The 14,904-nt window shown below is 42.1% G+C and overlaps 1 protein-coding gene across 1 annotated transcript in view; it reads right to left on the bottom strand.

The window, feature by feature from the left end:
• Positions 1-14,904, bottom strand: part of LOC116064080 — a 272,833-nt gene that overhangs the window by 228,224 nt on the left and 29,705 nt on the right. The gene's annotated exons all lie outside the window — the stretch shown is intronic.

Genomic DNA, 14,904 nt, shown 5'->3' with positions numbered 1-14,904 from the left:
ATTGGGACTTCATCAGTATGTCATAATATCACAACTCTCCTCACTGAGTTGATTGTATTTTGATGTTTTTTATACACTCTGGCCCCAGAGGAGAGGGAGAGAGAGATGCTGTGATGCTGACAGAGGAACCGCTGACTGAGTTAACTCTGAGCAGCAAGTCACTAATGGCTGTATGCCCACTGTACACGATGTGACTGGTGACCAAATTCACACTCATGGTGTGTCCACTGTGGCGTGTTTTGTACAGAATGGGTTGACTCGCTTCCCAGCATTGTACGATAGAGGGCTTGAAAATCAAGCTGTTCCCCCTAGAGGTCTGGAGAACTTCTGTTGTGTAATCTGGATACAGCGTTTTTTTTTGTTGCATTTGTTTTCAAGGATTGTGTGCTTTTCTTGTTGCATCGTTTCTGTATTTGCAGCGTGTTTGTGTAATTAGTTGTGTGTATTTGCAGCGTGTTTGCTAAATGCTGCACGTGTTGTCAAATTAATGAAGATGTTTTCTTAATTTGCTTGTGTTTTGTCTATTTGCGTGTGTTTCATTAAGTTGCAGTGTGTTTGCCCCTGTCGGCCACCGTATATACCAGCATACAACTGCAGCGGTCAATCTGTGACGCGTACCATCATTCATTGTTTATGGGAAGCAAATATTTCGCTGCACAAAGCATGCTGGGATACCTAGAGACACGGACCAAGCTGGCGGAGCAACAGGAAAAAGAAGCCCCAGAATTGCTGCTTGAAGGAAGCTATTGTGGGTAAAAGAGCAGCAGAGGGGAGCCAATAAGAGCTAGACTGTACTCTAAACATGTGATTGGTTGAGTTTGTCACCACCACCCACAACCCTCTGTGTGTGTGTGTGTGTGTGTGTGTGTGTGTGTGTGTGTGTGTGTGTTAGGACTTGCACAGGTGACTCAGTGGGCAGGCCCCGATTCATTCATTGTGTAGCTCTCAGATTGCCAAAATGCAGCTTCATTGACTTCTTTCTTCTTTTAAGATGCACACAGTAAATGCTCTCATATCTGGTTGTGCACGTGTGAGTTTGGAGCTTTCCACTAGTCTGAAATCAGATATTGATGTTGAAACAGTGTCAGAAGGGGTTGATAAATACTGGATACTCATTAGGCAACGTCATTCTTGATCTTATAAAAACTGCTAGTCTTTTGATGTGTGTGGTTATGTGTGATCACTAGTCTTCCTGTGGTTGAGACTTTACTGTTGCTATTCGTTGCCTGCTGGTTAGCGTCTTTCCAAAACATCTAGCCGCAGATTGTCTTTTTTTCTCTACATGACAGAATCTAGGCCAGTGGTTGATTTATATTTTTAGACACATTATCAACTTTAAAAGTGTCCTCAGACACCACTGCTGTCTCTTCCTGTCAAACAAGTGATGTGTACCTCACTCACTGCTCCACTCTGTCACAGTCATCTGTGTCCAATGGGCAAAGTGACAGGAAGATTTTGAAAGGAACAATAAAGAAACAATAGGAAGTCATAATTAACTGAAAGATGTACATTTTACATAAATACTGGAACATTATCACAAAATCACATTGGTTCTGGTGACAAGGGAGATAGTAACACTCCAGACATTGTTTCACCATGACATGACATTAGAAGTGGCCCTGAGGACTAGCATAAAGAAATGAAATTAAGTGGCTGTAAAGTCTCTGGTGACAGAGGTTTCTGCCATTAAAGTCTTCACAAACTCCAAGATGGGAGTGGATTTCTTCCTCCTTCACCAGCTGGAGTGCTGCTCAGCAGCTCTGTGCTCAATGCTGCCACTGCTGGCCAGAATCTGTACTGTAGTCATTTATAACTGATTAAAACAGTGGTCTCATTTACATATCTACCAGGAAGAAACCACTGTCGCTCACAGCACCCACCCAACCATCCAGTGAGTTTGATTCTTTAATGACTCAGCTGTTTGGGAATCACCAAATATAGTGTGTATGAGTATGTTGTCCACATACCAGTGGGAGGCTCCTAGCCAGGGCCGTACTGGGACTGAAATTCAGCCCGGGACTTTAAGATGGAGAGGCCTTTTACGCGAGTGCCCTTCGTGCACGAGCAGAAGGATTTTTTGCAGTTATTTTAATTCTAATACAATCGTTTTTATAGCAAACCGCCTCGCTCTACATTATCCCTTATATAATATATATGCCTATATTTAAATGCAAATATAAATAATTTCAGTGTATAATAAACACATCACTAATCGTGCACCTGTCCTGTCCATGCTGCTGGGTCCTCCTTCCTCATCTGTAACGTTACCTCCTGCCACAGCACCCTTTTTATGGAAAAGGTCTGTTAATTTGGCGCATTTAGCTGCCTCTTGTGCCAACATTTTTTTTCTTTTTCATTATTATTTTTTCGGCCCCACCCATTTCTTTCTCTTTCCTTCTTTTCACCATTTTTTATCGTTCGTCTCTGTTGCATTCATACAAATCCAAACCTGACTGAAAGTAAACTCTTTTTTCGGCGCCTTAAGTTTGAGCCAATCGGATGTCAGGAAAAACGAGGATCAGTCCAAATTAGGAGGGGCCGCTCGTATCCCCCCTCAAGATTGAAAGTATTGGTTTGGCCCAGTCTGAAACACACACACACACACACACACACACACACACACACAGCGCTCCGCTGCAGCTGAACGGCTGGCCAGGCCGGTCGCGTATGAAAGAAAAAAAAAAAAAATAATAAAGAAACTTATTGACCACCGGCCGGTTCGGCCTGAAATGGACCGGCCGTCCGGGATTGTTCCCAGTATTCCCGATGGCCAATCCGCCCCTGCTCCTAGCTCTCTGTTTAATGACACTGTCATCTGGCTGTGCAAGTATGAGGCTGCACGAGGCATATTTTCAGGTGCAGATGTATGAAGGTAAAAGAGTGAAATGAGTGTGAGGAAATTGGACAGCTTTTGTGTGAAAAGTAGTGCATCTTTTAATGCTTGTGGTTTTATTGCAGAGAGCTGAAGGCCAGTCTTCCTGTGGCTTTCACTTTAGCCGATACACAAAGTGTTAAAACCACAGTGGAAAATAACGAGGTGGGGGCACAATACTTGTTGTTGCCCATACTGTATGTGCATGCAAACACAGCCAAGTCAGGAAGCTACCCCTTTGTATTTCTCATATACACATTCAATATGTCAGCATACTGTACAATAGAGCCAATTAAAATAATTTAGAATTTAAAATCAAAAGTCAGTACATCCAGATAAAGAAACAATACAGTGTACCTCCCTGCAGACTCTCCCTATAAGGACATTTGACAGAGATCAGTTTCCTTCACTGGCTCCTCCTCCACCAAACCTTATATGTTTTATTTTCATCTTCAGATTATGATCACGGACACACACACAAAAAAGACAGAGACTGAGAGAAAGACGTATGTGAGAATTGAATCCAAACAGTTGGAAGAATAATATATTTACTTTAATATTAACTTAATGATACTTCATATCTTGCCACAAAATTAGATTAAAAAAAGTGATCTTAATGCCCTATGATTAATACACTGGGTATTTATACAAATACAAAGAAGGGATCAGTAAGGATCCTTTAAGCTAAAGTCTAATGCAGAATACACAACATGTTGGCATAGAATCCAGGTGTTACTCTAAAATAAGGTTAACAGTAAACTGTATAAAATGGTTTCGAAGACAGTGAAACTAGGCACCAGGGGTGTGATGACAGGTTTTTAAAGCAGCATTATTCTTGGTTATTGAAAAGAGCGAGACATTTGGTGTTTGTGGTCATGGCTGAAGACTTCCTGTGATGGAACTCATACAGAACATGTTTGTCACTGCAGGGCGCTCGTTCATTCTATCGCTAGTTATATATTTATATATTTATTTACTATACTTCCAGTCTGTACAAATACAGAAGCTGACATATTTTTGTTTCTTTTTATACTTTGCTAGCCTGGCCTTCTCACTTTGATGTCAGTTGTGCTCAGACCACTCTGTGCTGTCTCTTCCTGTGAAGAGATGCCCTTCCCCCCTCTCCATATGACTAAGTTTGACTTCATCATCATCGGTGTCTTTGTGGCTCCTCCTCATCAAACATCAGATATGTTTTTGTTCCTCTCAGATAAAGATCTGAGGCAGACACAATGAGAGAGACAGAGACTTTTTGCTGAGAGAGAGACAGAGAGAAACACAAGGAAGGAAATGCAAACTGACTATGAGTATAGGAACTTTATTTAATAAAAGATTGTTGCCATTGACTCTTGCAGCAGATGAATATAGAGCATCAGTTCCACTGAGAGTTGTAGTCCTATAGCTGCTTGTGTCTATCTGCTGGCGCTATAAAGAACCTGAGTCTCCACTTCTCTCTCTGATGCAGACCTCCTGATCCTTGTTGTGTTTGGAAGGAACCTCAGAGCTGCAGAGTTCAGATCATCAGAGTCCACATTCTGTAGATCAATAAAGTATTTAGTATCACATATCTCACACACTGGAACTACTTTTTTCAGAAGGCAGTGTAGAATCTGTACTGGCCCGGGTTAATAATTTAAACCAAAGTTAAACATATATTGTTAACTACTGTAATACTTCACCTTGTTTCTTTCAGGATGCAGTTCTTCTTTAGCAGCTATGTGACAAAACATACGTCTGATTAGTTAACTGACCAAATACTTAGCAGTGGATTTGTCTGTTAAAACGTAATACAACTGAATGTGCAACAAGTGATACGTCTGTACCTTTCTGAAGTTTCCTGTTTTTAACAGACAGAACAATGACAGCTATCATGAAGAAAACAGTCAGAACACCCAGGATCACAATCATGACGTTTGTCATTCCATCAGACTCCTCTACAAGACAAAAGACAGAATTAGAATCTGTTTTTAAAAGAGATAGTTGAGATTGAAATGACTGGCTCTGTGGTAACTTGTAAAGTGAAAAAGGAGAACCTTACTTTCAGTCTTTAAATCCACTCCAAAATCAGATTCACCGGTAGCTTTAAAAAAACAAAATGACGAAATGTGACACATATTGATTTAATGTTTTTTCTTCATGCTATTTTCATACTACTGTGACAATAAATGTGAGATTCTGTAAATATGTTGGAAAGAAATGTCTGAGGCTTAACTAGAATCTTACCATGAACTTTTAAATGTGTTGCACTGGTGATGACTGTATGTCCTTCTATGTAAAATCCACAGAAATACAGTCCAGAGTCAGATAAATCCACTCTCTTGATTTTAAGAAAGACAGTAGAGATGTTGGAGCTCATCTCAAATCCATTTTGAAATCCATCACAGAAGGAAGGTTTGCTATCAGACCCGTACATAGAGAAGACACAGCTGGGCTTGGTTCTGTTGATCACTCTGAACCATTCTGTCTGAGTTGGAACAGTGGAAATGTTGGAGCACATCAGAGTGACGTCTCCACCAGACTGGACCTCCACAGTGTGAGACTCAGAAGCTGAGACAGAGATCCAGCCTGAAACAAACAGCAGAGACAGAAAGAGAGTTATCCCTGAGTGTATAATGCAGCACTTACTGTATTAATGCAACGACAACAATAACTCAGTTCTTATTTGAAAGTTGAAATTCTGGTGGGTTATTTGTTAGATGATTTTGTGCTGAGAATAACCAAGTATCAGTACTTACTGAGGCTGCAGAGAAGTAAAGCTGTTATCAGGGTGAAGCTCCTCATTGTGTGTTCAACGTTTTACTGCAAAGGTAGTTTGTACCGCTGAGCTCTTATAAAGGAGTGTAGAGAGGCGGAGTGTCTTTTTTTTCCACACAGCGACCGGCCAATTCAATGCTTTTGCACATATTTAAGCTCCAAAACGTTTGGTTCTTGGATCTTATGTCATACACGTTAAAGCACTCTTACCTAATCCCCAGCAGTCTGGTATGACATGAAATATGACAAGATCTTCTACCAAGGACCGGCTCCCATATAATGTTGTTAAAGTGCCCATATTATGCTCATTTTCAGGTTCATAATTGTATTTAGAGGTTGTACCAGAATGGAGCTCAGCGAAAATTCTGACAGAAGACTTCTAACTAATCATGTTTCTCTCTCTCCTAAACCGAACAGATGTTAGAATCACCCACTTTAGCTAACCAATCAGAAGAGGCCCTGAAATTCTCAAGCCAATCACAGCTCGCCACCTCTGTTTTAAACCTGTCTCTCTCTGCTGCCCAGTTGTCATTTCAGGCTAAGAACAACAAACGCTGTTCACCGTCGTACAGTTACATGGCTCTGGATCTCCCTGTTTGGCGGGTCCGGATCCTGCTTTCGCGGCGGCGATGCCGTTTTCGGTCTCCCTCAGACGTAGCTCTCGCCTGGCATCACAGCATGATGTTCGCCCAGATGAGACGGAGTCGGCCCTTCTGCAGCTTCAGCTTCACGGCATCGTACCGGCTCCCGACCTGCCTTCGTCAGAGCTCCGCGAACTGGCTGCCCTGGCAGGTGGTACTTCGCCGGCCGTTTCACACCCAGACGCTGCGCCTGCCCGCGGGAGGAAGCGGTCGAGGAAGACTGATCCCCCTCCCGCCCCCCAGCTGAGAAAGAGAGGCGGCGGCTCTCTCGGCCGTACGAGCGGCGCTGCAGCTCCGGGCACTTCTTCGGATTCAGGCCTCATTCTTGCTTCCCTTCAGTCCCTGGCTAGCTCGATGAGGTCTCTGGACACTAGGCTGCAAGCCATTGAAGGCGTTTCTGCTACCGGTTCCTCGGCGACCGTCAGCAATGCGATGGCGCTCATGTCCCAGCCGGGCGGCGTTTCACGGCCGGCCCCGTCTGCTTGTGCTGACGCAGCTCATTCCCTGGCCAGCGCAGCCCCGGCTCCATTTGTAGGTAGGCCTTACATTCCTGCTTCTTCTAATATATCGGCCCGGGTGCGATCCAAAATTTTGCAGGGCAAAGATATCAATCTGATTAGCCTCATATTGCCTTCTCCCGAGTGCGATAAGTCCCTCGTTTCCGGGGACGGGTTTTCTGCGCTCTTTAAATCATCGGACCCCAGGCTCAGCAGATCACTCACCATTGGGCAGTTTTTGGTAGCTTTTGGCATCTACCGCAACGTTTTATGCTCAGTTTACCTGGATAGGAGGCAGGAATTGGACTCTTATTTAGCTATGATTGGAGATCTAAATCTCAAATATGGGAGGGATGTGTTTTTTCAGTACCACAAAGCCTTTTCCTGCAAAGCAGCGCTTCATCTTACCCAGCAAATTATACACTGATTCTCTACAAAGCACTTACACTTCAGCTGATTCAATCAGTTTTATTGCGGCCAAAATAGGTAAGTACGTTCCTTTCATCAGTCCTTGTCACGTTTTGGGGGATCAGCATTTGGCCTCTAACCCCCTAAATATTATCATTTTTTAATGATGGAGTCTAATCTCCAAAGACTGTACATGTCATATTACGTTTTCGTACAATAAATATTTGCCTATCTGCAACGAAGTCTCTCCTGATTGAAATGGAGCTCAGCGAAAATTCTGACAGGAAGACTCTCTCCTAAACCGAACATATGTTAGAATCGCCCACTTTAGCTAACCAATCAGAAGAGGCCCTGAAATTCTCAAGCCAATCACAGCACGCCACCTCTGTTTTAAACCTGTCTCTCTCTGCTGCTCAGTTGTCATTTCAGGCTAAGAACAGCCCTTCTCCTCCCCTTGCTCCTCCGGCCTTTATCCCGCACGGCTCCCGGTTCCTCCTCCGACCAGACGGCATCGGCTCATCGGTTCGACATTCGGGTTCCTCACACCGCCATCAGTGTCTAGACTCCATGGGGGGATCAGCTTTTGGCTTTTAACCCCCTAAATATTATCATTTTTTAATGATGGAGTCTAATCTCCAAAGACTGTACATGTCATATTACGTTTTCGTACAATAAATATTTGCATATCTGCAACGAAGTCTCTCCTGATTGAAATAGGTTTATGTGGTTTAATTTTCAAAAAACACCATATTTTTGTTGTACTGCACATTGCTGCAGCTCCTCTTTTCACCCTGTGTGTTGAGCTCTCTGTTTTAGATACAGAGTGAGGCATCTCACTTTTTTTTTTTCAAGTTTGTATGTGTGTGGAAGCACCAGAGACACAAATAACACCCCAAATCCCAGAAAAAGTGATTTATTTTTCATAATATGGGCCCTTTAAAGGGTTTATTCACTCTGCATCTTTGTTTCAAAGATTCAAAACCCAACACTATGGAGTTTTCCTGTTGATGCTGAAATCTGTCCAGAGGTCTGTACTATGAAGCCAGATTTGGCGTTAACAAGGTAACTTCAGGTTCAACCCAGGATTTTGTGTATCACGACGGTGGATCAGTTGTTAACGCTTACTGACCAATCAATACTCGATTGATAACGGCGTCATCGTTCTTAGAAGATCAGGTGGAGCTTGGTGCACGGAGAGAGAGAGGTGCGCTCATAAAAGTTAAAACATTTAGAGATCGACAACCCCGTTAACATTCCCTGAGGGGTGTTTTTATGAAAGATATAGATTTTGAGCGGAGGGAATTACGAGGCTATTTGTCAGCTTCTTGAGCCGTGTGTTGCCAAAGCGCACATCGGTGTGAATTATGTTTTTATATTTTTTTATTTGCTCTCACGATTGCTTACCACTGCCAGGTTGCAACTGAAAAAATAGGCTAAAGCAACGACAGTTTATAGAAAGCACAAGTGTAATCATGGTCAGATCTTGTGCCTGACTGATGGAGAAGTGATATTGATAAGCGTTGTGATTTATGCATTTACAGCGTCAGCTATTTTTTTGCCAGCTTTCCATCCTGTTTTAGGACGCAGCGACTGTATTACGTTTTGCCTGTAAAGCCATGTCTGTGTTCTTCATATTTATGTAGAATTATAGTTTGCTCTTCGTATGTAAAATATGCGGCTCTGTAGATGTTTCCGATTGGTCGTGCTGTGCAAACACCGCCTCTTTTATGTGAACGCACGCGCCGCTGCATTGGGAAATCCTGGGTTGATTGAACTAGTTGTTAACCACCATCGTGACAAAGCTTATGCGGGACCGCGGTTGCTAGGTTTGGTGAAGCTGGGTAACTGAAAGAAATCCAGGACATGTTGATCTTGATTCGTAGTATAGTCCTCTGGTGACATGACCTGAGTGATGGCAAGGCCAGTCAGCCGGTCAATCAGTCCACCTCTTGGGTCTAGACTGAAATATCTCAACAACTATTGTCATGACATCTTGTACAGATATGCATTGACTAACACTGATACTGTGACCATGTTAGCATGCTAACGTACCTAGCTCGGAAAGACTTCCACTTACTTACTTATTCCACTGTACTTGCCTACAAAATAAAAAATGAAGCCGTTGTATTAGGCCTCTCTGTACAGTTTTGAATGCAAATGATGACATAAAGTAGTTAAGGGAGTTTATTTAAAGGGATGAGTGATTTTAGCAATTGTACAGCTAGTTTAATTCTTTTCATAAACAAGTAGACTAGTTTCACTGCTTTCTTTTTATACTTTCCACAGAGCATTGACTTCAGACACCTCATGATCTTTACCTCAGTTGTTCTCAGACCACACTGTGCTGTCTCTTCCTGTCAAACAAGTGATGTTTATTACTCCCTCCTCCCTCCACACACCATCACACCATTTCACTCGCCCTGTAAATAAGTCTGGCAGCCATCAGTGTCCTTTCTGCCTCTTCCTCCATCACACATTAAGCATGCACTTTTTCCTCTCAGACAAAATAAGAAAGATGGACAATTTGACCAAGAGAGAGACAGAAAGCAACAAACAGCAAATACAGACTTATTCTAAATTCATTTTTTGGCAGTAGACTCCTCCCACACACCGGCCATTTAGCAGGAAGAGGGGAGCTGCAGGCCCTGGAGCTCTGTCAGGGCAGCAGCGTTTGGTAGTCCATTAACCCAAAAAATGGTGACTTTGCACGGGTATGGAGTGCTGTGGGCTGCCAGCCGTGACGGAGCTCCATCTCCCTCACAGCAGGCCGGGGTCTGTGAAGGAGGACAGGCCAGGCAGCGAGGCAGCAACCCAGGCAGCACCGGCCGCTGAACTCCGACACACAGTCGGACAAAATTTGCAATTAGCCATCAATTTTCGTAAAACGGTCCATATTTGACCTCTACATAGTTGATTTCTCTCATAAAAAAGTCTCAGAAGTGAATTTAGTGATAAAATAGCAGATGAACAATGTATACAATTTCTGAGATCTGCGCGACCTATTCAGAAGACTACCGGATCTCAGATCAGTGGTGTAGCCTATATAAATGTTTGGGCGTGACAAAGATAGAGACTAGAGCCAAATGAGGAGGAGCTGCCTAGTTGACGTCAACTAGGCGGCTCATTGAGATTTGCCCGTTTTCAGAGGCAGTTTCAAATTGTGAGATTTGCAGAGGAAAGAGGTGTCAATGGGATTTTGAGGTTCTATGTTTGTCCTAGTTACCCACTAAACTGTCATTATTCAACTATGACAAGGTAAAATCGATTTTGCATTCTATCACCCCTTTAACATAATGAAGCATCAGTTCCAGTCTGAGCTGCAGTTCCAGATGTTTCCTGAGTCTATCTGGTGGCAGCATACACAACATGTGTCTCCAGCTCTCTCTCTGATGCAGGCCTGCGGCCTCTTTTGGGTTTTGCCTGGAAATTTAGAGCTGCGTAGTTCAGTTCATCTGAGCCCAGATCCTTTAAATCAGAGTATTCAGAGTCACACACTGAATCACACACACTCTGTAGCTGAGTTAGTCAAAAATCCATAAAATGTCTTTGTAGTTTCACAAAGGAATCGTTTAAACTAAAATGAGTGTTAACCACAGCTTAGCTAAGAACAAACATGCTTAGGAGTAGAATCCCAGTTGTGTTGCACATTTAAATTAAAACTAAGAAAAACTCAGTTAAATGAATATGCCGAGGTTGTTCAAACTACATTAGGACATACTGTAGGCCACATTATATGACAAACTAAAATGGCCTCACCCTACAGTGGTTCTATTTTGTTTTAAAATTACCATTTTCTAACTGGCAGGAAGGCTTTATGTTCTCTCTCATGACAAGATATCTTCTGGTTTAGCATCTTTAAAACCATAACACAGTTTATATAAGTTAATGCTGGGTTCACCTTGTTTCTTTCTGGCTGCAGTTCTTCATTCACAGCTAAATGGAAAAAACACAAAAGTTTAACTAATTTGTCATTACTGTCCATATACGTTGCTTTGGATTTATCCATCATGTGCATCAAATTATAGATCAACTGTACCTGTCTGAAGTTTCCTGATTTTGACAGCCAGAACAATGACGACTATAGTGAGGAAAACAGTCAGAGCACCCAGGATCACACTCATGAGGTGTGCCATTCCATCAGACTCCTCTAGGTTAATGGTAGACTGACAGTCTGTTTTTAAAAGAGATGGTTGAGATTGAAATGACTGGCTCTGTGGTTACTTGCACAGCGAAAAAAGAGAACCTTTCTTTTAGTATTTATCATCAGATCAACTGTTATCTTTAAAACATATACAGTATAAAGGAAATAATTTGACATGTATTGATTTATTGTTTTTATCGTTTTTATGCGACTGTGACAATACGTGAGATACAGTGTTAATATGATGAGAAAAGGAGATCTACAATCTTACCTTGAACTTTTAGATATGTTGCATTGACAAAGACTGTATGTCTGCCTATGTAAAACCCACAGAAATACAGTCCAGAATCAGATAAATCCACTCTCTTGATTTTAAGAAAGACAGTAGAGATGTTGGAGCTCATCTCAAATCTATTTTGAAATCCACCACAGAAGGAAGGTTTGCCATCATATGGATTCATAGAGGAGACACAGCTGGGCTTAGTTCTGTTGATCACTCTGAACCATTCTGTTGTAGTTATAACTCTGGAAATGTTGGAGCACATCAGAGTGACGTCTCCACCAGACTGGACCTCCACAGTGTGAGACTCAGAAGCTGAGACAGAGATCCAGCCTGAAACAAACAGCAGAGACAGAAAGAGAGTTATCCCTGAGCGTATAATGCAGCACTTACTGTATTAAGGCAACAACAACAATAATTCAGTTCTTATTTGAAAGTTGAAATACTGGTAAGTTATTTCTTAGATGATTTGGTGCTGACAATAACCAAGCATCAGTACTTACTGAGGCTGCAGAGAAGTAAAGCTGTTATCAAGGTGAAGTTCCTCATTCTGAGTTTAAACGTGTCACTGCAAAGAGAGTTTGTACCACTGAGCTCTTATAAAGGAGTTTAGAGAGGCGGGGTGTCTTTTGCTTTTCATCTTGCCGCTCACACCAAACTGCCAATGCAATGCCTTTGCACATATTTAGGCTTATAACATTTGGGTCTCGGAGACTCTTATGATAACACGTTATGTCTTTGTCATTTGGTGCATGCTACATTCTCTGGATAGTGTTTGGGTTCATTCTAAAGGTTTCCATGAGTCAAGTTATGATCTTCTACCAGAGACCTGCTCCTGTATAATAATGTTGGTAAAGGGTTCATTCACTCTGCATCTTTGTGTTTAAATGGAGTTTTCCTGTTGATGCACAAATGTGTCCAACATGTCTTTTTCTTAGATTTCTGTACCATTCTCCACATACATTGAAGCCCTTTCAGTTGCTTAACATGATAGCAATTGTTGAAAGTTGAAATAAAACGTTTTTATGCTTGACTGAAATGGAAAAAGATGGTGTATCAATAATAACAAAATGTCACGTGGAGCAGTCCACTGGAAACCAACTCGGCTAATGAATCATCACGTGCATGAAGTATGTGACTTAAACATCACTTGTTAGAAATGTCGGGATTTAATTGGCAGTCTTTTAGTCTGCAATGATTTATGAATATATCCCCGATCACTAATATTAAAGGAACACGCTGACTTATCCCCCCCGCTGATGCAAGATGGAGCCATCTACCCTTAATCAATCTGATGGAGCGCTCCACTGTGGCCCGTGTGCGTACGTGTGCACTGTTGTACCGGCGACTAGAGGTCTTCTAAAAGAGCCAGATCTACCATTGCCGATAAGTGATCAACTGATGACTTCTCCTTCTCCTGTTAAACTGATTATATGCTTATTTGTACACACTTTAAATATACAAATCACACCATGTAAATAGGAAAATGTTGACGTTATTTTGTCACTTATAGGGAGCAGTAGGCTAGGTGGAGCTGGTTACCTCCAGGATCTGAGCTAAGCTAGGCTATCGGTGTGTGCGTCAAACAGAGCTACGACATGCGCAGAGATGAGAAGGGTATGTATTGACTTGTGGGGGATACGGTGAATAAGCTAGTCCCAATAAGTCGGTGTTGTTCCTTTAACATTAGTGGATGGGAATGTGAACAGATTATCAGAAAATTCAGTTACAATTTGTACTAATGTATGTGGAAACTTGACAAGGGGATGTGTTTTTAATAGAACGATTGTGATTGGTCGGTCAATTGGCCCACCACTTTATTACAGGCTGAATTATCTCAATGCATTTTCATGAAGGGGTGTGTATGGTATCATTATAAAAATCGATGCACAACAATTCGTATGATATCCTACGAGATTACAGTGACGACCGGTCACATGAAAGTTAAGTTTAGCTGTCTTTTACAGATAAATTTATCTGAGAAAAGGTGACTGTGAGCCAGGTACAGAGCACCATGAGGTGCCGGTCCTTTCAAAGGCTGTTGCAGTCAAGTTTAGCCGACAAAAGGTGAGCGTCACACGGTGACGACAGTTAAGTTAAGACACCTTAACGCCTAGTTAAGATTCGAAAAAAGATTGTGGTTTGGGTTAAAACACAGGGCCCCTAATGTAATACTCCTGGGACACAAACACAATTCCTGGGTGAAAGTCTTGTGTTTTCCCATTAACTTCTTTGTGACACGAAGTTGAGCAGACTTTACAGTTAAATTTAGGGTTAGGGTTAAGGTGCTTTCCCCTTAACTTCTCCAAGGACACGAACGTACAGTACATTACTTTTCATAGCTATATGTACAAATAGTTCATGAGAACAGCCTGATCCCATCAACTATTAAATTGACTGCTACTCTAACCCCGAAATTCCAGCTGGTTCAGAAGTGATGCGTTCTGGCTAAGCCACGGTTTTGTTCCATCCTCCGCCACGCACCAAACCACCCTGGGAGTGTCTCAGAAGTGGAGGCTCTTTCTGCCCGACTCACGTACTCAAGTACTTGAAGTAACAATCATGTGTTTATTAAGCTAGTATCTACCTTCCACTCCAAGCACTCCTACAATTAAAGTCCATGCCTTCTCTTTTCTGGCGTTGTCCTTAAACAAGTCGCAGTGACTTTGAAGCATTGAGTTGCCCACTCCTCATTTGCATAACAATAGTAATCCAGGCTACTTCATGCAAATATGCATATGTAGTGCTGGAAAGCGGGGAGATACCTTCTGTAAAAAAAAATCGACACGTACCATAACATGCATTGTCTTGAATGGCCGTGATTACTGGCGGCATTCGTGACACAGGCCTGGTCAAAGTTGGGGATAATAGTCCCCAGAGGATGAATCCCAATATCACAGCAGCTGCTGGATGGATTGCAATGAAATTGTATGACCCTTAATATAGATACTGTGACCATGTTAGCATGCTGAACGACCTAGCTCAAATCATTGCATAATAATAATAATAATAATAATAATACATTTTATTTGTATTGCACTTTACATTTATAGCAATCTCAAAGTGCTGCAGAGCAAATAATATAGATCAAAAAAGATCAAGGTCAATAAATACTTAAAAAGGAAAACCTGTAAAATACATTTAGTAAAAAGCTTTTCTAAAAAGATACGTCATCTGTAGTCTGTGGGGCCTTCAGGTGGTCAGGGAGGGCGTTCCACAGCCTCGGAGCAGCAGAAGAAAAGGACCTATCACCCATGCTGCAGAGCTTGGTTCTTGGTTCTGCCTAAATGACTTTCTTATTCCAGCTGACT

Source organism: Sander lucioperca, chromosome 9 (genome assembly GCF_008315115.2).
Source record: "Sander lucioperca isolate FBNREF2018 chromosome 9, SLUC_FBN_1.2, whole genome shotgun sequence".
Lineage (NCBI taxonomy): Eukaryota > Metazoa > Chordata > Actinopteri > Perciformes > Percidae > Sander > Sander lucioperca.
Note: the sequence above shows the minus strand (reverse complement) of the source record. Positions and strands in the feature narration are given on the sequence as shown.